This window comes from Cupressus sempervirens, chromosome 6, assembly GCF_028749045.1.
Source record: "Cupressus sempervirens isolate cs-2001-9-10 chromosome 6, ASM2874904v1, whole genome shotgun sequence".
NCBI lineage: Eukaryota > Viridiplantae > Streptophyta > Pinopsida > Cupressales > Cupressaceae > Cupressus > Cupressus sempervirens.
In genome coordinates, this window is record NC_143123.1 from 274,296,741 (window position 1) to 274,323,047 (window position 26,307).

The 26,307-nt window shown below is 38.0% G+C and overlaps 1 protein-coding gene across 1 annotated transcript in view; it reads left to right on the plus strand.

Annotated features, from left to right (window-relative positions):
• LOC149552293 (Ribosomal protein S5 family protein) overlaps positions 1–26,307 on the plus strand; it is a 93,841-nt gene that overhangs the window by 51,158 nt on the left and 16,376 nt on the right. The gene's annotated exons all lie outside the window — the stretch shown is intronic.

Sequence of the window (26,307 nt, forward strand, 5' to 3'; positions counted from 1 at the left end):
TAAGAACCTGAAAGATAAGTACATTCCTCGAAAGAGGTGGCGACTCTATTGGATAAAGTTTCAGTTGGTAACTCTGTTGAGGGAAAGGACTCATAGGGAAATAATTTGATCATGCACAATGGAGAATATCTACTCTGATCAGGAGATGGATCTATGTTACACCATGGAGGAGGAATACATACACCCTCTAGATTCATTTTTCAATTTGGAAAGATATGAAGGCGAGACATCGACACACTTATTCATAAGAATGGGGGATATTTTTCGAGAAATACCTTCAGACATCATGCCTTCACACAAGGAATTGATACGAAAGTTTTGTGAGTTGGGAATATCACCAAAAGATCCTGATTTGATGCTTCTCTTCCAAATAATTGATGAAAGTCCAAGATATATATCTCATTTGGATGCATATTTGAATGTAGAAAAGCAAAAAGATGAATCTGCAACAGAATTCTTTCTGAGAATGTTTAATGCTTATCAAGAAATACCTTCTGAATACAAGCCTCCATCATCTGATCTTCTCTACAAGATGCGGGAATTAGGCCTCTTATATGATTGTTAGTTTCTTAACTTTCTTAAACTTATGGATAAAGAGCTGGTTGCAGATGATAATGAATGCAGGACTGAAATAACAAATGGGTCAAGTGAAGTTTCAGATTCAAGTAGAGATGAAATTTTTGAACATGTTGAAGGTGAATCAGCTCGTGATGATACGTATATGCCTATAGATGATGATGAATGTGAAAATAAGGAAGAGGATTCCCTAAGTGTGGAAGAGATTTCAGCCTTGTTAGATCAGGAATATCAGAAGCATGTTGAGAAAAATGGTCCAAATTTTTTCTCAAATCACCATGGTGAGCAAGTTGATGAATCAATGCATTCTAAGGAGGTATTGGATGAAAGAAGTGATCATTCTGAAGAATCATATTATGAAGATGAAATAGAATTGTACACAATGTATGAACAGGAAGAAGTTTTAGAGTATATTGATGATGAAGATATCCCCCTTGCTGGTCAAGCAGATTATGATTCTCAAAGCAATGAAGTTAGTACACTATTTGATGAAACACTTAATGAACTGGGTGAAAGCTCTTTTGAAGCCATGCCTGAATTCTCTATGTTTGTAAACCCTTTGTTTGAGGAGCAAGCAGAAGGAGATATCCCTGAGTTCACCACGTTCTCAAATCCATTGTATGAAGAGGATTTTCCATATAGCCAAATCCCTCTGTATCATGATGAAGATAGTCGGTCTGATTTTGGAATTGATGAAGCTCATGATATACATTCAGAAGGTGAGGTGTCTTTCAGCTCATCCTATGAGCAGGAGTTGTGCAATAAGGTGGAATCTGCCATGCATAATGGGGATAATATGTTGAGAAATAGTTCTGAAAATTTTCTTAATGTCACATTTGATGGAATTATTGATGATAGGTAGATAGCATCCCTTGAATATGAACCATCTTTGAATCCTTCTTGTAAGAAGAAACATCTTGAAGATGGGACAGATTGTGTGCAAGACAATCAGGTGAAAAGGACGTATTCCAATGGTTGTATAACAGATAAAAAATGTAACTCTAGCAATCCTCCATTCAGCAAAAATAATAAGGCACCTAATGATTTTGTGAGGGCTAAGCATGAGATAGATACCAAAGAATGCATTGGTAAAGTAGAAGAAATATGTATCATCCATAGAAGTGATGGCATCAATACAGCAGGGCTGAAAGTGTTACTTGATCAGAATAAGGTATTTGATAGAGGGAAGGATCTATTCATTTTTTGGGGAGCCTGGGGTCACTCAAGTTTCACCTTGCATCATTAAGCATCAAAGCTCGGTCTGCTCTTCCAGAGATAGCTGAGATCTCGCTATGCTCACAAGGAGCATACGTCCCCAGAAAGAGCCACTGGTGGAGCTCAAAAATTGAGCTTCCAATTTTTGTTAAGATTGGGCAAAAGTGGAAAGTTTTTATGGATTATGGCTAAGGAGACTTGGATGAGAGGATCAAAATATTATAACATCAGATTCTAATATAGCAGAACCATAGAAGTGTCAAGAGCAAGACAAGGTCTTCAGCGCTATTGACCATGCATTTCTCTGCCTATCAAGGATTCACTGTCTAGTTATGACAATAATATTTTGGTTGCATTCAAGCACCAGGAACATCCCGAGAAAGTATGGAAAAAGAGTGCGATCATCAAACATGGTTGGAATTGTTCAGCAAACTTTGAGCAGTCATTGGCAGAACATTATTGAAAATTTTGAACACTTTGTTAAATAAACTGTGTGAGAATCATGTACCACCTTTTACCCAAGTTTTCTCATTCATCAATGAGCGGCTTTTCAACAGCCTATTGCTGCAATGTGAATGTTGTTCATTTAGCAATGTGAAGTATATTAAATCTGGACTTGTCGAACTAGAAAGATGGATATGTAAGGCTCCAGAACAGTATGCAGGGACATCTTGGGATGAACTAAGAAAACAATGACTTCTGCAAATACTATTTCACATTCCATTTAATATATCATCTCATTTGGAAGTAAAACATAAAACAAAAATGCTAGAATGCTTACAAGCAATGGATGACAACATACACGGAGCATAGGATGAGAATAGGATCAGACTTAACAGACATTTCCTCAACAGATTATGACCATCCTCTATGTTCAAAGCCTCATATTCTTCCCTTGATGGTCATTGGCAGCACATTGTGGTGATACAGATCCACGGCAACAAACTTAATCAGTATCAAGAGTAATTATTAAAGGAGGACTGGAGTTGAAAATTGGTGGAATCAATATTATCAAACAGTAATTATCAAAGGGATGGGATGCCATCGAGAGTCTTAATGTTGAAATAGTTATTAGTGGCAAATATAAATCTATACATGACAACAAACTCTAAATTTCTGTGTGATAGATGGCAACAAGTAAAAATGCTTGTATCACCATCGGGTCTCAAAAGGATGTAGCAAATACGATGAGTCGCATTGAAAGAAACCACATCATGATAGAGAGCAAGGAACACTACCAGTATGGAAGTTAATAAAAAATCTTGTGAGATATTTTCATCGGGAGTAGTCTCTTATGTGGAATACCAAAACGTTCAGTCGATTTCCACTTGCGTGAGGAGTTTCAGTTGAAAGTCTGAGAAAACCCGTTGACTTTAGCGTGATATGGCAGGCAGAATTTGGGACGGCTCCATACAGGCGATATCCAGTATTTAGCCAAAAAAATTATTTTCCATTCGATACATTATAAAATCATTACCAAAAGGAGAATCGTACATATAACACAAGAAACCAAAGTGATTAAGCAGCAAATTAATCTTCAGTTACAGTTTATTGAGATACCATAAATGTTTGAAAGGGTTCGGGGAGCAATTATAAAGTGGTCCGATGCAATGAAAGTTAATAATCTTACAAATTAAAATTTGGTTATGTGCCGGCAATTTTAAAATAAATCTGAAGAGGTGTGATTTAATGTTTCGAAATAAAATGATTTTTCATTTGAAAAGTCACGCCTCCTTATATCTAAAATATAAATAAGGGGCAAGCTATTTTTAAAAAGAACATATACGAACATTCATTCAGATATTGAGAGGAGGCATTTTATATTTATATTTTATTGTGAGTAGGAATAAGGGTTCAATATGATTTTATAATAAAATTCTATTATTTTATTATTATAAAATTATTTTATTTTAATAATAAAATAAAAATGTTCTTTGTTTGTTGTTAATGGCGTAGAGATTTAAACCACAGGGGAATCGTCTTTCATAATTATATTTTAAAATTCTGTATGTGATTTTGTTATCAGATAAGTGGACATGGTCAATTAGCATTTTAAGTTTGATCATCGCAGGTGTTGTGAAATATTTAATTGTTTCCACAGCTGTGTCTAGTTTGTCTCAGTAGAGTTAAAATTCAATCTGGACTAATTTAAGATTGCATCATAATTGGTCTGTCGCATCAAGATTATCAAAATTATTGGCAGTACAAGTGCATTGAACATTATGAAGTTGTATGTAAAAATTCTCTGAAGTTGACTCTATCGCCCGGATGAGCAAAGGCACTGGTCTTTTGTTGAAGTCAGAAAATCAATATATTCCTCCTACAAGCATCAATTCCATTATTTACAAAATTTATACAAAACATTCAATCATCAAGTATTTAGCATCCAGTTTCAGTTTCATTCTGATCGAGTTCAAGGACCTTGCCAACCGAGGAACTCGTAAAGTTTAAAATTCGCTATAGAAAACCCTTGAATTGGGTAGTCAACGTTCAAGGTGAAGGTTTACCCGCCTGGGTGTAGCGAAGCTCGAAGTGCAGGGGAATCTAAGTGATTTCCGTTCATTGGCCAAAACTGATTGAGAAGTCCTATCGGAGAAGTGGCAAGCTCTTGGATTTCTAATCTGCAGTTTTGGGAACCAACAGTCCACGTGATGGGAGGGCTCTAGTAGTTCCTGCAGCTCTAGGTATACCAGTGATCCCTGTACGGACACCTCCAACCTCTCTTGTAGGATCACCTAGATTTGTAGATGCGTCACCTGAGTTTGATCCAAATTCTTCATATGAGGAACCTAGTAACAGAGCATCTTCTGATACTAATGTTGGTCATTCTCCTCTCTGGCCTAAGTGGTGTGCTAAGACACTTGCTGATCGTTGTGAGGATGAGTTGATTGATGGGACAACTGCTCGGAAAAAGAGCGAACAGACAGAGTCTGTTAACTTTGCTCTTATGGCCAACATTCATAGTGTGTTTGAACTTTGAACCTCAAACATATTTCAAGGCTAAAGGAATTCTAGATTGGGAACAGGCCATGAAATCTGAACAATAGAGCTTGCTGAAGAATAACACCTGGGTCCTTTCTGATCTTCCAGCAAGGAAGAAACCCATTGGCTGTAAATGGGTTTACAAAATCAAATACAAATTTGATGGTTCTTTGGATAAGTACAAAGCTTGTTTAGTTGCAAAGGACTTTTCTCAGCTTTAGGGCATTGATTATGAGGAGACCTCTGCTCCTACTGCAAAGATGAGCACAATGAGATTAGTCCTAGCCATGGCAGCACAGTTTGTCTGGAAGGTCCATCAGATGGGCGCCAAGAGTGTTTTCTTGAATGGTGATCTTCATGAAGAGGTCTACATGGCGCAGCCTCCTAGTTTCAAGGTTGCTGGTAAAGAACATCATGTTCTCATATTGGTGAAAGCTTTCTATGACTTGAAGTAGGCCCCTAGGGCATGGTACATGAAAATTGATAAGTATCCTAGTGATGAAGGCTTTTAGAGGAGTTCTTCAGACTCAAATTTGTACATCAAGACTACTAACAATGGCATCATCCTTTTGGTTATTTATGTGGATGATTTGATCATCACTGGCAGTCGACATCTTTGATTCAGGGAATCAAACAGAATTTATGCTAATCTTTTGATGTGATTGACCTTGGGCTCATGTATTATTGCCTAGGTGTTGAGGTTTGGCAACAGTCTTCTGGTATATTCATTCCTTAGTCCAAATATGCCAGGGCTTTGTTAAACAAATTTCGTATGCAGAATTGCAAGTCTGCATCTACACCCATGGAGAAAGGTCCCAAGTTATTAGCCAAGTCCGATTCTCCTCCCATTGATGATACCACATACAAGAAACTAGTAGGCAACCTCATCTACCTCTCTGCTACTAGGCCTGATATCAACTTCGCAGTCAGCTACATCTCTCGCTTTATGACAGCTCCCAACGCTGATCATTGGATGGCCGCAAAGCATGTGCTTCGTTATGTGAAGGGCACTTCAGATTATGGACTTCTTTATTCTTGGAGTTCTAATCCTAAACTCAGTGGGTTCACAGATTCAGATTGGGCAGGTTCTATTGATGATAAAAAGTCAACTTCTAGATGTGTTCAATTTGGGATCCGGTGTTGTGACATGGGCCAATAAGAACAGCAAGCAATTTCTCTCTCCTCTATAAAGGCTGAATATAGAGGAACAATCAAGGTAGGTTATGAAGTTGTTTGGCTTCATTGAATGCTTGGGGATATGCAAATGTCACCAATAGGACCGACCACTTTGTTGAAAACAAAGGCGTTATCAAATTAGCATGGAATCCAGTCTTCCATGAACGAACCAAGCATGTGGATGTTCATTGTCACTACATACGATAACTAGTTGAAGACGGGACAATAGACTTGTAGTATGTTTCTACAATGGATCATACTGCAGGCATTCTCACCAAGCCTCTTGGTCCTGATAAATTTGTCAAATTCGGAGGACTGCTTGCTGTTGTCAATAGATTAACCATTAAGGGAGGGTATTGCGATAATAGATAACTTCTATTATTAGTTAATGGTTATCTATTTGTAATCTATTGTAAATATTAGAATCTTTCTAATATTTAGTCAATCTGTAGATAACTGTTAGTTTTCTATTGGCTAGAATAGAATGTTTCTATTTTCTACGATTGTTTCCTAAGGAAACATCGTTCATTCTTCTTGTATATATTGACCTCTCGATCGTTTTTAATAACAAGAAAGTATTTTACCAATTACTTCATAATATCATCAATCTAGTGAATGAAATATTAAATTAATAAGACATAAAACACGATATGAGATAATCAAATATCCCTCTGACAAACTTAATGTTCCTTTTTAAACAGCTAGAATATTGTAGGCCTTATTCTTGTGAGTAAAATATTAAATTGAAAGGACCTTAAGAGAAAATCTAGCATTTCTCCTGCAAACTTAACGTTCCTATTTGAACAGCTAGAATTTTGAAGCTCTCATTCTCTTTCTTCTTCGTTCCTCTCTAATCTTTCCCCCTTCTTGTTTTTAAATATATCATCTACTGGTGACTCCAACCAGACAATAGCACTAATTATATGTGAGTTCTTCTGATTGATTGACCATCTGCCCCTAGATTAACAAAATTGTTAGCTATCATATTTCCTCCTTTGTGAATATGATTGAAGGTGGTGTTGCTAATACAATCCAATAACTCTAGGGCTTGTGAAATTAATGATTTAAGTTTCCAATTGATGGACTGTCTCATTCTGAGAGCATTGATAACTGTTGCTGAATCCTCTTCTATCTCCATTTTTATCATTCCTAATTCCTTACGTAAGAGCAGCCCCTCTACCAATGCCTTGAAATCTGCCACATTATTGGTATCTATATCCAGAGGTTTGGCCACTTTTGCCACGATTTCTCCTTTTTCCAAAATGAATGACACATCTGCCACCGAAACTCTTGAATTAGCTTTTGATGCACCGTCAAAATTCATTTTGACCCAGCCCTGCCTTGGTGGTATCCAATGACATTCTTCTATGTTTTGTTTATTTTTCAATGACCCCCTTACAAAAATAGGTCATTTTAGTCCAAACCAGCATCGTGTCATCATGTCATCCCGCACTAGGTGATTCATATGATTACTTCTGGCATTCTTAACTCTTGAATTCACCACTTCTGCTATACTTGCTTCTAATTTATTAATCCATTGCTTCCAATCCATTATATTTCCCTTGAAAAATTCTACAATTTCTTTCTTTCCATAATTCTCAAATCAATAAAGAAGGTGATACTATCCACAAACTCAAAAAAATACTATAAGGAAAGAGTTTTGGCCACCCTTTAAACAATGACATTGTGTCTTTTGGTATAGCTTAATCCCAGTGTAACCCAGCGTACAGCCAATTCCATCCTTTCAGTGGAAAGGGGCAATGGAGCAACATACAGTCTATTGATTCTTCCTTACTTTCGCATAACACACATTGAAGTGCCTTGAAATCATAGTTTCCTGACCTGTTTAAATGTCAAAATCCTACCTTGAAGAGCTGTGCAAGCAAAGATTCCTGCTTTGGTTATGCATTATTTGTTCCATCACAGGTGGAAGGGAATCTCAGTTTTCTGTAAGCCACTTTGCTCAAACCAAAAATTGTAACTCTCTTTAACATTGTAATAGCCTGATTTATAGCCATTCCAAATTACCTCATCATCTTCTTTTCTAAAGGCTAATAGCCTATTCTCCAATATTCTTTTCAAATACTCTATATCCTCACGTGGAAGAGGCAACTCTTTCCATGATTTCCATCCCCATCTAGGGAGTCCTTAATAAACTGTCTCCATGAGGCCTCACAAATATGCACAATTCTATTTGTATCCATTAATTGTGAAATAGCTGGATAACCTCTGCAAGAGTCCCTCCAAAAAAGGGCCTTATTCCCTTCAGCCACATTCCACAATATCTGATCCATACTTACCGATCTATAGGAGAGGAATAAATTCCAGATCCGAGATCCCCTTGGAAAAGAACTCTGTCTAAATAATTTTAAGGTTCTACTAGAGGGAAATGTTTACCTTTAATTAGTCTTACCCATTCCAAATTTGGTTGCTTGAAAAGTTCCAAAACAGTTTTGTCCCCAACGCTTTATTTTACCATGGTTTTTAACCCCCACACCTCCTGTTTCTACTGGTTTGCGAATTTTGTTCCCAGCAATCATCATATATTTTGGTTAGTATCAGTCCCTTGCCAAAAGAAAGATCTCAATTTTTTGATCAGCTTACCATGTGCTTCTGTAGATAAAGAGAGACAAGACATAAGGTAATTTGGTATTGCTGATATTGTTGCTTTCAACATAGCAATTCTTCCAGCCCAAGATAACCATTTTGATTTCTTTGAGTTTGGTTTCCTAGCTATCCTTTCTCCTATGCTATCCCATAGTCTAGTATATCTCAAAGATTTATCCAATGGAACACCCAAGTAAGAGTGTGGTAGTTTCCCTTCATGAAAACTCAAAGTTTGCAGAATTTCTCCTGTTTCTGCTTTCACAGAAAAGAAAATGACATTGATTTTTTCCTTATTTATATTCTACACCAAGGCACAAGAGTAGGTATTCAAGACTTCCTTGAAGGCCTGTGCTTCCCCCTTTTCCCCATTATCAAAGAGCAAATTATCATCTGCAACTTTTTGATGAGCAATTGGAGCCACTGAAGTGGTTACATTGATCCCCAAAATGTTTCCTTCCACCTGAGCTTAAGTGTAAACTCCTACCTAGAGCTTCTGCCGTAATGGTAAATAGGAATGGGGATAGGGTATCCCCTTGTCCAATGCCTCTTGAGCATTCAAAAAAAAATTTGTGGTGAACCATTAGCTAGTATTGAATACAGCGGAATGGAAATGCAATAAAAGATAATATTAATCCATGCTCTATTAAAGCCGAATGCTACAATGCACTTACATAAAAGTCTCCAGTCAACTTTTTTGTAGGCCTTTTTAATAAACAATTTGAGAATCATACTTGGTGCTTTTGATCTTTGAACAGAATGAATTGCTTCTTGTGCTATGATAACTGTATCAGAGATGGATCTGTGTGGGATAAAACTGGTTGATTCTTCAGAGATTATCTGGCAGAAAGCACTTAAGTCTGTTTGCTAAAACCTTGGTGAGGACTTTATAAATTGTATTACATAAAGAAATAGGTCTAAAATCTTCTAGCTTTGAGGCATTCTGAACTAACGCTACGAATGTGTTGTTAATTTCTGTCAAGAATATCCCTCCATTCCTCGCTGCTTCCAACACTTTTGTTAGATTTGATTCCACAATATGCCAACACATCTGGAAGAAAGCAACAGGATGCCATCTGGACCAGGGGCTTTGTCCTGGTGAAGCTGAAAAAGATCTTTTTTGACTTCTTGCTCATTCATTTTTGAATTCATAAAATTATTCTATGCCGTTGTGATTATTTTCGGTATTCCTGCAAGCATAATTCTCTGAGCTTGGAGATCTGCCTTGTATATCCTGTTTAAAGTATCATGGAAATATTGAACCGCTTTAGTATTGATTTCTGTTGGATCTTCAATGATAATATTGTTTTCAGTGTTCAATTTTTTGTATTCTATTAATGCTCTTCTTCCTCGTACTGTTGTGGCAGAATTTAGTGTTACGGTTTTTATCTTCAAGCCACACTTCTCTTGATTTCTCTCTGGACGGTTTCCTCCATGGCTAGTACCTCTTCATATTTCGTTAACAAGTCTTTCTTCTTTTCATAATAGTTTTTTTGCACCCATTCCTTCATATGTAGAGAATATTTGCAGAGCGTGTTAGGGTTTTGGTGATGTCTAGCAGAAGGCAGATTCTCACCGGAAGAAAAAAATTATTTAAGCCAGAAGTATCAAGAGTGAGGAAGCTCCCTAACTAATTACCAATAAACTCCAATACATTGAGTTTTCTATATTCCATAGGCATGTTTTCGAATATTATCCAAAAGGGAGTGAATCTAATGTTTAATGTATCCTTTGAAAAATTGGGTACCTATGATCTCATATGTAATCCACACATTTAATAAAACCAAAACTTATATTTAAAAGTCCTATCCCTATCTTCTTTTGAGGCAAAATTTACTGTAAATACCCCATTAGAGTTATCCAGGATAAAACACTTTGCTCTTCCTTCCAATGATATCTAATCTATTCTAGTAATGCCATATTTGAGATAGAGGAAGCCCAAAACTTACAGATGATGACCTTATGTGCTAAGTTTTCTGTTTTTGATTGAATATAATCCTTCCCCAACTGTATACACAAGTGTTCTTGTTCTATAGGTTGTTAATTTATGGGATCTCTGATAGAAATAAACTATTATAGCAGACTTGCACAAATACAGATCGTCTTACTTGTATCTCAGACTTGGATGTTCGAATGATGCAGATCTTGAGACCTGTGAATAGCAAACTGATTAATGTTGTCTTCAGATTTCAACGCCAACGAGAATCAGTGATCTTGATTATAATGACCTGCAGGGGAGGAGAGCAATTGCTGGGATTGTTTATGCCGTATATTGATATTGATCCCAACGACTGCTCGATATATTTATAATAAGGTGGAGAGTCAGGTCCCCGTAGAGACGTGACTCTACATGGCCAAAGGTCACATAGGGTCATGCCTCTACGTGGGCATGACTAATCATTAGTTTGTCATTTAACAAATGTAGTCGACTTCCATATAATATCTTTTTCTTTGCAGTTGGCAGCAGACCATATGAATACAAAGCCCCCCAATAATAATAACATACTTCTCAATATATGAGCCTGATAATTATGAAGTTTATCTTGTGAACAATTTAATGTGTGTATATATATATATATAGGAATATATGTTTCACCAGTAAAACAGAGTTCACATAAAACATGAATTCAAGCACTTAATATTACTTCAACTGATGCTATACATCAACACTCCCTCTTAGCAAGGGAGAAGTAATAAACTCGTTAATAGATATCAGAATATAGAATATCTGTCCGCATTATCTGACTTTAACACTCTGAAATAGTGACTTGTCAAATAACCAAAATCACCATGCTATGAACACTATCATAACATATATTATGATCTCTAATTGTCCAAAACAGTATCTAGAGTAATCATAATGCATTCGTTATCAATGACTTCTGGCATATTTGGAACAAAATTGTTATAATAATAGGCCTATCACTTGCAAGATCGTCACCTTACAAAAATATATATGTCTCTGAAAGATCATCATCTTTCATTACATATCTGATGCAACGATTCAACTTAGAAGTATAAACACACATAAATTGAAACTTAAGTGCAATATTCATTAGATCAAGTTTACCTTGAAATATTCCAATTTAACATTGGCAAGAGGTTGAGTAAGAATAATTGTTGTTTGCTCATCAATGTTGATATACCATATCTTTGATTCAAAAACTTAATTTATAGATAACTGATTTATTTGAGTACAACATTGCATATGCCACTTATGTATTCGAACTTTGGAAATGTATCACTCTCCCTCTAATTCCTCACCATGGGATTCTCGTTCCACTTTATCTCTTTGTTCAACAACTTAAAATGCTAGATTTTCATCCTTTTCATTCTTAACTTCTGCTAGGGCTACTTGAATTTTCTCCTTTTCTGGATAGAAGTTATGAGTGTGACCGAATTTGTCACATTTGAAGCATTGTACTTTGGACCAATCTCTTTTCTTGTTTGATTTGTTGAATTCCTTGTTGTCTTGATGAATTCCCTTTCTTTTTCCCTTATTATTGATACTGGCTTGAAGAGCTTGAAATTCTCCCTCTTCATTTGAAATGATTCCTCTCGTAATTAATCTTGACTCTTCTTGAGTGCATTCATTTTCGAGTAGTTCAAACTTAGGAAGATCTGGTCGAGAACTTAGTCCACAAATAAATGTCTCCCAAGACAGTGGTAGTCCTTTTAGGGCTATAATGCTAAGTTCTTTGTCATCTACTTCGTTCCAATGGTCGCAAGTTGATTTTTTAATTTTGAGATTCTTAGGAAATAGGACGCAACAGTTTCTCCATTATTCATCTTGATGTGATGTAGATCTTGCTTCAATGTTAGCAATCTGCTTGTGTTATTAATTTCGAAAGTATTCTTTATAATGGAGAACATCTCAAAAGCAATTTTAAGACTCGATATAGAAGGAAGAATATGATCCTTCACCAAGTCTATAATAATTTTCATGGCCTTGTTGTTGTGGTTTCACCATGTTGTTTTATCTGGTTCATTTTCAGAAATAGATTTGTTTGATTCTATGTACTCTTCTAAATCCATTTCTCTTAGTACTATCATGACTCGAATTTTCCATAATGAAAAGTTTGATGCTCCCTCAAGTCTATCCTTTAATCTTACGTGATTAACCATTTTGATTTAGAGAATAAAAATTCTAATATTGAAATCTGAGATTTTAGTTTTAATGAATAATACAATTTCTTATCAGGATGGCTCTGATACCATGTTAATGCATAGGATTTCTGATAGAAATAAACTATTATAGCAGACTTGCACAAATACAAATTGTCTTACTTTTATCTTAGACTTATAGTGATGTTTAAATGATGCAGATCTTGGGACCTATGAATAGCAATCTGATTAATGTTGTCTTCAGACTTCGATGCCAACAAGATTCGGTGATCTTGATTATAATGACCTGCAGGGAGGGAGGGTAATTGCTGGGATTGTTTATGCCGTATATTGATATTAATCCCAACGACTGCTCGATATATTTATAATAAGGTGGAGAGTCATGTCCCCATGGAGATGTGACTCTACATGGCCAAAGTTCACATAGGGTCATGCCTCTATGTGGGCATGACTAATCATTAGTTTGTCTTTCAACAAATGTAGTCGACTTCCATATAATATCTTTTTCTTTGCAATCGGCGGCAGACCATATGAATACAAAGCCCCCCCAATAATAATAACAAATTTCTTAATATATGAGCTCGATAATTATGAAGTTTATCTTCTGAACAATTTAATGTATATATATATATATATATATTAAAGCACTTGATATTACTTCAACTCATGCTATACATCAACATAGGTGGAGTAGGATCCCGATGTTGAGGAAGATCAATATATCCATTGCTTATATTCCTGTCCTCTTCCGCTTTCTCTTTAACCAAATTTTGACCTACTTCAACTCCTCTTTGTGTATTTACATTGCTTTCCAAAAGTTGTGCTTCATTTGACTTGTGATCTGTGTCTTTGATTTGCTTGATCCTTTTTTGTTTAAAATCAAATTTTAAAAAAATCCTTTTTGTTGTGAAGTTTTCACACCATCGCCCCAGAACTTTGGGGACCCCCTTTTTTTCGATCACCTTGGCAATAAATAATTTTTTGAAGTTGTTCAAAAAATTTCTGATTTTAGAAAATTTTATGTCTTGGACACCTTCAAGCTAGGAGGGAGGAGGTTTAGGTTTGTTTTTTCACCCAGTTTTAATTTTGATTTTCCAAAACGAGTAATTTTATACTTATGGCGAACAAATTTCAAAGAAATATACTTGCCAAGATAAAATTACAAAATTTTGGGTACTCAGACGATTTTTTTGAAAATTTGGATATAATTGTATAAACTTGAGTAATTTTCAAAAAATGAAATTTTGTTAGATCTGGTTTTTTTTGGGAAAATCTTGAATTTTTTTTTCGGTAAGAAAATAAAGTTTGTGATGGTGAAATCAAATAGGAAAATCGATTTTGGATTCTAGATAAATGATTAAAAATTAAAATTGCATAGCAAAATCGATTTAGATTAAATTGCAAAAATTGGCATTAAATGGATTAAATTTGCCTTGAAGATTTTAAAGTCTTTAAAGATAATAGTAATTTAAAATTGAAAAAATCAATTTTGGCTTGCCAAATCTGATTTTTAATGATATATTAATTGTTAAATCATCATTAAATGAAAACATTTAGCATCTCCAAGGCTTTATTAATTTTATTTTTGCAATTTTGGTCTAACCGGCAATTTAATAATGCAAATCTCATTGTGGCAAAAAATTTTTTTGGCTTATCATTTAAGTGGGACCAGATTGTGCACTAATTAATGTTTTTGGCTTTTTTGCCTCTCCTAGGTGCAAATCGGCCAGCTAGGGGAGGCAAGTGAATTGGGTATAAGAAGGCTCTCCTTCACTTTGTCTCCTCATTCTTCCATCTTCCTTTTCCATGCTTGGAGTAGCTCTTCCTCCTTGGACGATTTTTGGCAAAGGGCAGATTTGCATATGGGAGCAGCTCTTCTTCCTTGGCCTTTTTTTATTAGGGCAGTTCTTGGCGATTTTTATAAGGCAGATCTGATTTTTCTTGCCCTAGATGATTCTTGATTGATGTCTGATTTCCATAGAGAGCTGCGAATTTTGTGGAGCTGCAATTTTTTGTGGAGCCGAAATTTGTGGAAGTTTGATTTTCTTGAGGAGCTGCGATTTTGCATCAGATCTAGACAGTATTATTTGGCAAAGGAAATAGGTGATTAAAGGCTGATTTTTTTGCAAATGCATGCGGCAATTTCTAGTGGGCAGAATTTTGATTTCTTCAACTAGGGCATCAATATTTGCAACGGGGCTTGAAATTCTTAGGTCTGATATGAAATTCAAAAGAAGACCCGGCCATTGGTAATGGTAAATTCAATTCATTTAGAGTTGAAAGTGGTCCTTAAGTGGATTTCGCTCTTTTGTTCTTGTCTAGTTTTGTTTCTCTTGGTTCTTCTTGCATTCATCATCCACCACTTCATCATCCCATCTATAGGTTGAAGATTGAAGATTGATAAAGGTAGAATCCATGCTAAGACATTTGAAAAGGCAGAAATAAGCTAGACCACCCTAGGTTGAAGTTGGGAGATATAAGTGTAGTCCATCCTAAGGCACGAAGAGGCAGAAATAAGTGGTAGTCCCACCCTAGGTTGAAGATTGAAGATTGATAAGTGCAGTGATAGGACTTGGCAAGGCAAAAATAAGTTAGAATCCATCAATAGAAAGAAGGTTGGAGATCGATAAGTGTAGTCCATATCACTTAGAATGAAGGGGCAGAAATAAGTGTTTAGAATGGTAGATGTCAGTGCAAGCAAGAACCCTAAGGGAACAAACACTAAGAAAGACAAAGAGGATATGATGCCCAAAACAATTTTCTTCTTGAAAATGAGGCAAATAACCGATACCAATGTCGGTACAATAAATATGATACAACTAAAGGATAGATTAAAGGAAGGACAATCCCCCATGGCAAAGAATATATACAGAAGTGGAATTGTACATGCAGCAACTTTTCCTCCTACCTTGCCTTGTCTAGAATTGGTTATGGAGTGTGCATCCAAGTTTGAATTGATTAGGAAATCCATCATTTTTGATGAAGAGAACAGGGTGTTGGCCAACATTAGCGGACAAGCGATCGAAGAAGCATTTAACGTTCCCCCGTACAAGAGCATGACAGTGGTGATGATGGATCAGGCTGCCAAGTCATTTTAGGATAACTAGGAAGCTTATTTCATGCATCTAAAACAGGATTGGCTACACGAGGGAAAGAAAGGAGTCACTAGATCATCGAGGCTCACAGTGGCAGACTTCAAATTAGAATATGGCGATCTCATGGTGCTTCTCAGCCGGATCATGGGCCTAGCTCAAGGTATGCAATCCAAAAACTAGATGTACTTCTTAATTGATGAAATTGCAAATGGAAGGGGCAAATTTGATTGGGCTAGAATTATAAGTGAAAATCTAGAATTACAACTTAGGGCAGTGCAAAACTAGAAGCAATTCCACGTGGGGTCCTAGCCCTTCTAGTTGATCGCAAGCTGGCAAAGGTTGAAGTGCGAGCTTTGGTGAAGAATGAAATCGGGTGAAAGGCAAATTTGATTGAAGATTAAGATTCAAGAAGCTCCGCAATTTCAAGAAAGAGCGGATTAGTAGAAGAGATTTGAAAATATTTGAGGCTAGGCAAGGCTTGGCTATTGATGCGAGCTAGCTTGGTTGAATTCGAATGGGAAGGTTGGAAGACCAGGAAGACAAGGATAATGGGGGAGGTTAAGTTCGATTTCAAAGTAGTGGCCAAGAGCAAAGCTCTCAAGTTGTAAAGAAGTTCACATCCAGGGAAGCCATCGAGGCCGAGGTAAGATTACCCCAAGTGCATGAAGACCTCATCCTTTCAAGGTCAGGACATCAAGTACAAGTAGGTTCGAGCGGTGATGAGAAAGTTTCTAAGGACAAGCTCAAGCATCCAAGGCTTCACCTTATCTCAAGGATTGAATAAATTTATAAGATAAGGTTGATGAGGTGGCACTTTCATGTGAATGCAATCAAATCATGCCTAGTGTCCTATGTTCTCATTGGTCGACAAATTATTGTAATTTTCTCATTGGCCCACAAAGTTGGTGCCCTCATGTAATTGGTTGAATAATGGTAACCCTAATTAGGGTTTGTAAGATATAATCTTGGCCCTTGATTTTGCCTCTTAATCTCGGCCATTCATTGTAATTTGGAGCCTCTATATAAGGCTATTTTGCTTTCATTTGTGAGGGAGTTATTTTGCTCATGTTGGAGAATTGTTGCCAAAATACTATCAAAATTGTTCTCTATTCATTGTTGTGGCTTGCATGGTGGATATACATGATCATTTTGGTGTATTGCATGGTTCTTCTCATCTCTCAAATTAAAAGTAGGATTTCATTTCATGTTGCGAGAGTAGAAGTAGATGGCTAATTGTATGGTGATATTAGTAGATGTTTGATAGGGATCTATAACTAGGCCACTAGCATCCTAGTGGCTTGTTGGGAAGCCTTGTGTGATAAACTAGTTCTTTTTCCTTTGAATCATTGCATCTATGAGGGTGGAGCCGTCGGTAAACTTTCATTAAATTCGATCCCCGTCCATTTGCTAATCTTTCCATTCATAGGAGTAGGAGTAGAATAGTGAGTAGTTGATTAGTCGAGGTTTTGAAGAAGGTTAAGAAAGTATAAGCCATTTGAACACTCACTCTCCATCACCATCAACATCATCTAGCACTCATACTGAATCACCATTACCATCATCCCAAAATCCAAGTTGTCCTTGAAGGAATAACGTAAGCCTGCCTACGTGATTACCAGCAAATCACATCGATATACTGAGTTAGTATCCACAGGTGTAAGGAACATTGGAGTTATTCTCATGTCCCATGAGTATTAACTTTTCAAGAGAGGAATTGTGTGTTTGATACTCCGTATCAGATATTCAATTGCTAATATGTTATGTAGTGGTACAAAAACTAACATCAACACGTTTGTTGTAACTCTCCTTTCTTCCAATTTGTTCTAACTCTCCTCTTGTTTGGGGATTTGGGTTCCATTCTTCTTCAAACCATACCATTAATATTGGTTGTGAAAATACCCTGCTTTAGATTGCTTTTAGTACTGATTTCTTCTTGGAATAATGTCCCAACAATGTTGAGACCATGAGATCTTGGGAAGCTGCAGATTAATAGAGCGCCTATTTTTGAAGTTGGAAATATGGGGATGTTGATGGGCGAGGAAACTTCCTATAGATAATGACTTTAATTTGCTTTTCTAATATGCTCTTCATTGGTCCCATCCTTCTTTCTTGCTCTCTAGCAAAGAATTTTGCAAAGGGGGCACCCATACTGCCTGTCTATGCTTAATGGTATGTTGGACACTGAAATTAAATTTCCCCTCCTATTCTTCTGTCCTCGCACCATCTCGAATGAGAAAACCTTTCTACAGGGCACCCACACCACTTGTCTATATGTGTTGGTATATGGACACCGAAATCAAATTTCCCTCTTCTGTCCTTGCACCATCTGAAATGAGAAAATCTTTTATAATGACTTCCACCTGTGACCCCGTGATTGACGACTCCTTTGCTGCTCACTAACTCCTTGTTTGTCCATGACAATGTTGCTAGCACCTAGCTACCGACCTGGTTGTTCGTTACCCACATGTTTCTTTGCCCCCCCTTTCTCTGCTCGTGTTCGTTCATCCATTTCTCATGTTCATGATTTGCTCCCTTTGCTCGTGCTTGTGCCCATGCCTTTGCCTTTTCTTGTGCTTGTGATGGTTTGTTCCTTCATCCATTCCTGTAATGCTTTGTGCTGCATCAGTCACTCTTCTGTCTTCTTGTTGGCTTGTTTGCTTGCATTCCATCACTCCTCATTACATCTTTCCTTGTTGTCGCGCTTGTCTATGTTCCTTGTTTGTCATGATTGTCGAGTGTTCCTAATGATGACCTTCAACTGCTTCTTCCCGTGGGTTCCATCCTCTGTTTTCATATTTTTCAGGTGATTGTTGGCATTCCTCATCTTGCGAGGCTGTTTCCTCCCGTTTGTGTTGGTTCTTTTGGACGATTGTGTTTTCCATGGTCCTACTATTGTTGTGTGTTTTTGTTCCCTATGCTTGTTTTCTTGGTTCCTGTTGTATAGTGCTCTGGGTGGTTGTGGGTTATTACTCTGCTCTATACTGCTAGTCTCACAATGTCTTCTCTCGCCAATGGCAACCTGCCCCTCCTGTAAACCAGGCAAACTCCATTCCTCGTCACTTACCACTGTCTGAAACTTTTTGAGACCACAGTTCATGATATCTTGGAACGCTTGGTGAGGCTTGAGAATGACAATGCTGCCTTGAAAATCTTAGTTTCTGATCTATCTGCTACGGTTTCTAGTCTGGTCACTGAAAACACTGAACTGCGTCACCTAATCGGTACCAACATTACATAGACTGATACCAAGGAATTTGATATTTCTGAACTCAGGGCCAAGCATACCAAACTATTATCTTCTCACAATAACCTCATTTCAAAAACTGATAAGAAACATCAGTCCTGGGCATCAGTTTGCAGCAACAGTAACAATGGTTCCCCTCTTTCTGCTAGTGTCAAGGCGCTAGTACAATCCGAAATCACTGAAGAAAGGTCACAAAGATTGAAAGAACTCAATCTCAGATTCTGCCGACCTCCACAATTGTCACAGGATGTATGGCAGCTGCTGCCACCTTCCTTAACATCTGAGTCTTTCAGGCATCGTCTCAGACAGAGCTTGGTTTAGGGTTGATTATGTTCTGATTATCCAATTTCAATCCATTGTTGACTGCCTCTGTACTCTCAAAGCAAGACGTAAGATTTTCCCGTTGCCTTCTAAGGTGTATCACTGTATCTTGATGAAGATTTGACCAAGTTGCAGGTTGCTGAACTTAAACAATCCAGGATCTCGGTGGCCAATGTTAGGAAACATGGAAAATGGACTGTAATCTGTAACTTAAATTCTGTCATCAAGGACTCTTTTGCACCCAATTGGTCAAAGAGTCATCCTGAGGCTACTAGATTATGGTTACGTAACTTGAGGATGTGTGGGGGTTCTACGGATTCCAACCTTATGCTTAATTGCTGGATTGGCAATGGCTCTTTCTGGTCTTCCCTAGGCTGCTATTTGATGCATTAGGTACCTTAGATATACTCTATCTTAAAGAGACCCATGACAACCAGATTTGCCTCCTTCCATGCATTCCAGATTTTAATGGAGACTAGATTCTTGGGTGGTGTTTGTGCTTGGTGGTGTGAGTCAGGTTTCGGTGCTTTATTCTGACACTTGGGCTAGATTCATGTGGATTCGTGTTTACCACATTACCTGTCATCTTAGGGATCTTTTTATTGCAGTTTGTTACTTAACCCTGCTTCCTCCTCCTATGCCATTCATAACGACATTGATGGAGACTCATACATTGATACTTTTGACAACATCTCTTAGTTTTTGACCGACTGTGACATTCTTATTCTTGGGGATTTTAATGCCCGCACATAGATTGGACAGGCTCCACTTCATGACAGAGCTACTAACTCTTTCTACACTTAGGACATTGAGTTTAGTGTGTCTGGCCTTCATAGATCCTCTATTGACTCAGCATCAAGTACAAGAAACACCTTCAGCTTTGTATGTCCTCTGCCCTTGTGATTTGCAATGGGATCCAATGCTTTATGAGATCTCATGCTTTCTCTTGTCGACCTCATTGTTGTATGGCGAACATCATTGATTACGTTTTATCCTCCCTCTGGTCTTAAGCCTAGATTTTTTTGTCTTATGAACCATTGGTATGATGCGCATTGTAAGGCTTTTGACTCTCACCTTCGCCACACCTTCATCCACCATCAGCCTTCCTTCCCCTCCTTGCAACTGTCCTATTTCCTCCACTATAAGAAGTGCCATTTCATTGTTGATCACAAATCTGCCCTCCACTTTTCCCTCCTGTACCCACTCAGGCTTGTGCAATGCACCTTATTCTCCCTTTGCTCCTCTTTGTATGATATCCCCGACCAAACTCTCATCCAACCCACCCCACTTTCCACGTGCCACCTTTTCACTTGTTCGATTGTTTTGGAGGCCATTAGGTACATGCGTACTAGTAGGGTTGTTGATGAGGAGGGCTTTCAAGTTGAGCTCTTCAAGCTTGGTGCTACAATTCTTGTTTCTCATCTCTCAAAGCTCGTGAACTGTGTGGTTTATTTAGGGTTCTGTCCCTCTTGGTCCCATCATATAATCCATCTGATCCATAAAACAGGCCTGCCTCTAATCCTTGTAACTACAAAACTATTACGACCTACCACACTTTCCCAAAGTTGTGTGCTACGACCCTTAATATCCTTCTTTCTAGAGAGCTCAATTAGCGACAAGCTAGAGCTAGAAGGTAGGCAAGTTTTAGACAAGATCACCAAATTATGGACCACATCTTGACTCTTTGCACTGTCATTAAGGAGGCTCACTCTCACTCCTCAAAGGACTATCGCTGCTTTGTTGACTTTTGTAGAGCTTTCTACGTGGTCTCCCATTGGGCACTTTTTCAGAGACTTCAGGACATCGGCACCTCGGGCATACTTATTACTACTACCATGAGACTTTATGAGCTGATTCTTGGTAGTCTTAGGACTCTTGGCTCCTCCAACTTCATTAGTAGCACTATTGGAGCGAATCAGGCATGTCCCTTACCCCCTACTCTGTTTGGGATATATATTGATCAGCTTGAGTACTTTCTTTGTGATCACTTTCCAATGAGTGATGGTTGCCATCTTCATCGGGTACTGATTCATATCTTGCTCCTCGTGGATAATGTGGTTCTTTTGTCCTCCTCCCTTGAGGGCCTTCAAAGACAATTGGACTGTCTAGCCTCCTTTTGTGACCTAAGACGTTCATCTGTGAACCTAGTTAAGACTAAGGTAATGGTCTTCGATTGCCTTAAGACTTCCCATCTTCACTTCACTTTCAAGGGTTCCAAGATCGAGATTATTTCAGCCTATACCTACTAAGGGGTCAGGTTCTCTGGTTCGCCTACTATCCAACCGCATATCTACAAAGGGTTCATTTCCTTAGCTCTTCTTGAGAGACAGCGCTTCAGACATCGCTTCTAGGAATCTCATCCAAGATGACACTTCTTGACACTCTTGTGCATCCCCCAATTCTTTATGGATATGTAGTTTGGGGGTCTTCTCTTTTGGAGTTTGAATGGACCTCTATTGAGCAGGTGCAGATCCTCCTTCAAGGATTTATCAGATGCACACGGTCCACACCTCATAGTATTGTTCATGTTGAGTTCTGGGCTCACCCCTTCATGTTCGAGGCAATCTTTGACCTTGTGTAGTTCCTACATTGTCTTCATGGCTTTGCTGACTCCAGAAAGGGTTGCATGAGATATCCATACCTGGCCTACTATTTGTTTGAGTCCCTTGCTTTCTTTGCTGCTCCTTACAATTAATCTTGTGGGTGGTTGATGGGGCTGCTTCCCTTCTAAGCACTATCAGCCCATCGAGATCTTGACTGACCACCTTCCCCCATTCCAATATTCTTTGGATGCCCTACCCCACCTTTTCCCCACTAGAAAAGATCTGAACAGATGCGTTAGAGATGATATCTATAGACAATACATTCACACCACTTGGGTTAACCCTCATAGGGGGTGTCGACTAAAGATGTCTTTTTATGCTGAACACTTTTTAGAGATTCAGGGTGGTATCATTGTTTGCCTTCTATATACTTCTCTTCACCGGAAACACTCCCTCAGGATTCCTCTTAGGTCTTTTAGAGTTGGTTCTCATCATCGTTGTGTCAAGATTGACCTTTTGTTCGAGAGATGTGACAAGATTTGTAAGCTTTGCACTCTTAGTGAGGTGGAGTCAATGGAGCACTTTCTTTTACGCTGTCCTGTATACTATGAGATCAGAGCAAGGTTCTATTGTGTCTTTAAGGAGTCTTGCTTCATTTCGTCCTTCTTTAGGCACAAATTAGTGATGTGTGGTTCTTTATTTTCAGGGGCTGTTCGCTTGTGGGACCACTCTTTCAGCTCCCCCGCGCCCTCTATCAGAACAGATCATTACCCTTCTTCTCAGAGATGGTTCGCAGCACCAAACGACACTTGGACTCACCTTTTCAGCCTAGATCTATGAGATCTCAAAGATTCTATTTATAGAGACGAAGATTCAGATCCGGTTCCTCTTCCGGTTTGAGACACCTACAGAGGCAGCAGCACCGTTGGCATCGCCCTACTATCACTACCATGTCTATGGTTGACCCCTCTGTTTGAAGGTTTTTCTTGGTCCCGTCGGCTTCTTAGCTGTGTTTGGTGTGGTGCGGTTACCGTCTTGTCCCTTCCACCACCACCCACCCCCCTGGGCTGTCGGGGTCTTCTTTTTGTTGGTTTCTGGTCTCTGTTTGGTGTTCCTGCTGTTGGTTCTTCTTTTGTTGTTCCCTCAGTCCGTTTGACCCATTTGTGGTCACTCGTTGGACATTAATAAACTTTTCTCTTATCTCTACCTTGTTTCCATTCTAAGAAGTCCCACGGAAGAGAATCAGATCCTTCTTTGTTCTGTGGAAAGGTAATTTTGTCTTCAAATCCATTTTGAACTTTTTAAACATATATAACCACATAAAATTAGAAATAGAATAGAGAGAAAGCATGAACAAAGAGAACACCAGATATTATGTGGAAAATCCTTTTGCGTAGAAAACCATGGCACATCAACAGGTCTCATTAATTAAATGGGCACCAACCCAGATTGCATAAGTGAGCACCAACTCACTGAGAGCACCAACTCTGATCACTTAAGTTAGCTGAGCATCAATTCTCCTTGAAGCACCAACTCTGATCAGCTGAAGCACCAACTCAAATGCAAAACTCAGTAACACTCATCATTACATACTCAGCACTCCAAACACCATGCATGATTTACTCAACACTCATTAATGTGAAGCTATGCAAGTATCTAAATACCCATGAATAGAGATCTGACACATGCATAGCTTACATGCTCATTTCCACAACCTCATACATTTCCACTCCAGAGCATACACAACTCAGAAAATATTATGCACCCTCACACCATGATCGACTCAAATCTTTTCAATTCAATAATATTGCATCCTTAACATCATCCATCCAATACCACAGCTCGATTCACACACACTGAATGGACAGCTGAAGTATATGCCATTTACTTCTGAATACCTCTTCAATGCACAAAAATATTGCAAGCAACAGTTGCCAGAATTCCATTGTCCCACTCATAGTTGACAAAAACTTTTGAAGCAGTTTCACTAAAACAGGATGAATAAATAAATGAAATGGTTTCAGATAAAGCTGCCAATCGTCAAATTCTGATGCTGTCAGAGCACCTGTAACAGAGCCTTGGAATTAGAACAGTATAGAATGTCATCTCTTTGGCAAGAGAGCTCACACTGTGCACCAAGTCCTCCATTAGACATACCATTCACATTATGGAAAGAAATGGACAACCACTGGGAAGCAAAGGTGATTACTGATGTACTGTTCCTGTTGCCACCTGGGAAATTAACTCTCTGCTGACAGATGAGAATAACCAACTCAGCACGCTCATCACAAATGGACTTGGAAAGAAGAGATGCACCTCCAGAATAACTTAGCCTGCTACTTTTTTTCTTTTTTAAACTGAAACATCTGATAAAATGAACTCTGTTCCAGTGGATATTTCAACTTCAGATTGAATTCTTCTGTAGTTCATTATGTTATTCTCAATGCAGCTTCCCTATCAATATACTGATAATGAGATTAAGTCTGTTCACAAGGTAGTGGTGGATATCTATTTCCAGAGAATGACTTCACTATAGGTTTTGTATAAATAGTTTCTTTCAAGATGGCTTGAGCCAACAGGAGAACCCAAAAATGATATATTTAATCTCAAACTAAAGTCATAGACCAAAATATTTAATTTTTTAACAAAACCTATGACAACTTTGAATCACAAGAAAAAATCCTCGTCCAAGACAGTATGAGGCATTATATTTTTCATCTCACTCGAACTTTTCTTACTTGCCATACCAGCTAGCAATATTGCAATGCCACTGGCTATACAAACCCATAACTAGTGTGCCTGTCATAAGCTTCACAAAATACTCAACTTATAACACATAATGCCAATCCTACAAGACGCAACAACTTGCTACATGAGGCGTAATAACATGATTTCCCATGCTTGACTTAATACCTCCACAACTTGCAGCAGAATACTGAATAGTATCATAATATGTCAATTCTACAAGACATAAGAATTTTCCTTATGAGGCCATTTAATAACATGATTTCCCATGCTTCACTGTATACCTCTGCAATCCTGAAGGGTCAATTTTTTTTACCAATCCACTATACCTTCTACTTAATTTTGAGCAGTAAAATCTTATTGACACTTCCATGTAATAAATACCAATAACAAGAAATATAACCACCCCATACTCATAAGCAGGGTATTACAAGATAAGGACAAATAAAGTAATAATTTGAACTATATTATTGTACTGGCTAAAAATCACACTGAGTGATCAGCATAAGACTCATGGTCACTGATAGCTAAGGTGCCAATCCAAATCGTTCCAAGAATTGCAGAGATGACTATATACTACAGTTATAGGCTATTATGTATACCTGATTTAGCCAAATAATGAATTGCTGCATTTAAGTAGCATATGCAATGTGAAAAACTGCATGCAGCAAATTTTCCTTTTAATTTGACAGTTATTTAGAAAACTGATTAAGCTTCCAATTAGGAATAGATGCTTTATGCACAAATTTGATGACCACCAAGGATTTCCCTCAATTAGTAGATTCCTTATATTCTGGAAATAGCTTCCATGAGTTGTGAGTAAGGCTTCCCATTCTGCTTTATTTGTAGATCTAAATCGAAAGTACAGTGATCCTTTATAAAGAAATTTACCAGTAAGTAGCTCCTCCTTCTCCATCACTGGGATTCACTCGGTGCTTAGCACCAAGCTACAACTTGTCCTCGCCCCTTGTGCTAGATGCGTGAGGCCCAGGATGGGTTCTTACCAGCTGCAGTCTTTATCTTTGAGGACTACCTAGAGCTGGCTCAGGACTCCGTCTTGCCCTGTGGTTTATCTTTTAATGTTGAAGTTCTTTACTGCTGTTCAGAATTCTTAGTGGGGCTCCAGGGGGTTCTGCCCCAGCCCCCCACTTCTTCTATTTTGTTCCTGTTTTCATTGCTTCTTCCGGATACTGCTTGGTATTCCTGCTGTGGGCTGGCTCTCTTTGTTTCATTCGGTAGTCCCTTTAACCCTTTGCGGTCTTTAGTTGGACATTAATAAAATTATCTTATCTAATCTAATAAAAAAAACTCTACCAGCCAAATTCAGATTGTCCTTGTTTCTCTTGCCATGGTCTGTGCCAATGGAATTCCTTCTTATCCGTTGAAGAGGCGTCAAGATCACAAACTATTACTTGTAATGAGTGCAAGTTTATTGCTTACTTTTCATTATTGGTTTGAATTATTTATTTTGACTTTATTTGTCAAAATTATTTGTAATTGGTACTAGTCTTTTTCGAAAACTTGACAGGGTGTTTCATTACGTTTACAAGATATATGGTTTTGGTTTCAATGATGTGTGTTTTGATAATGTTCTATTTCTTTGGAAACACTTGCAAATGCGTGGTTGCATACTTCATACTGATTTCAAATTCTAGTCCTTTGTGATCATTGCTGTGGTTTT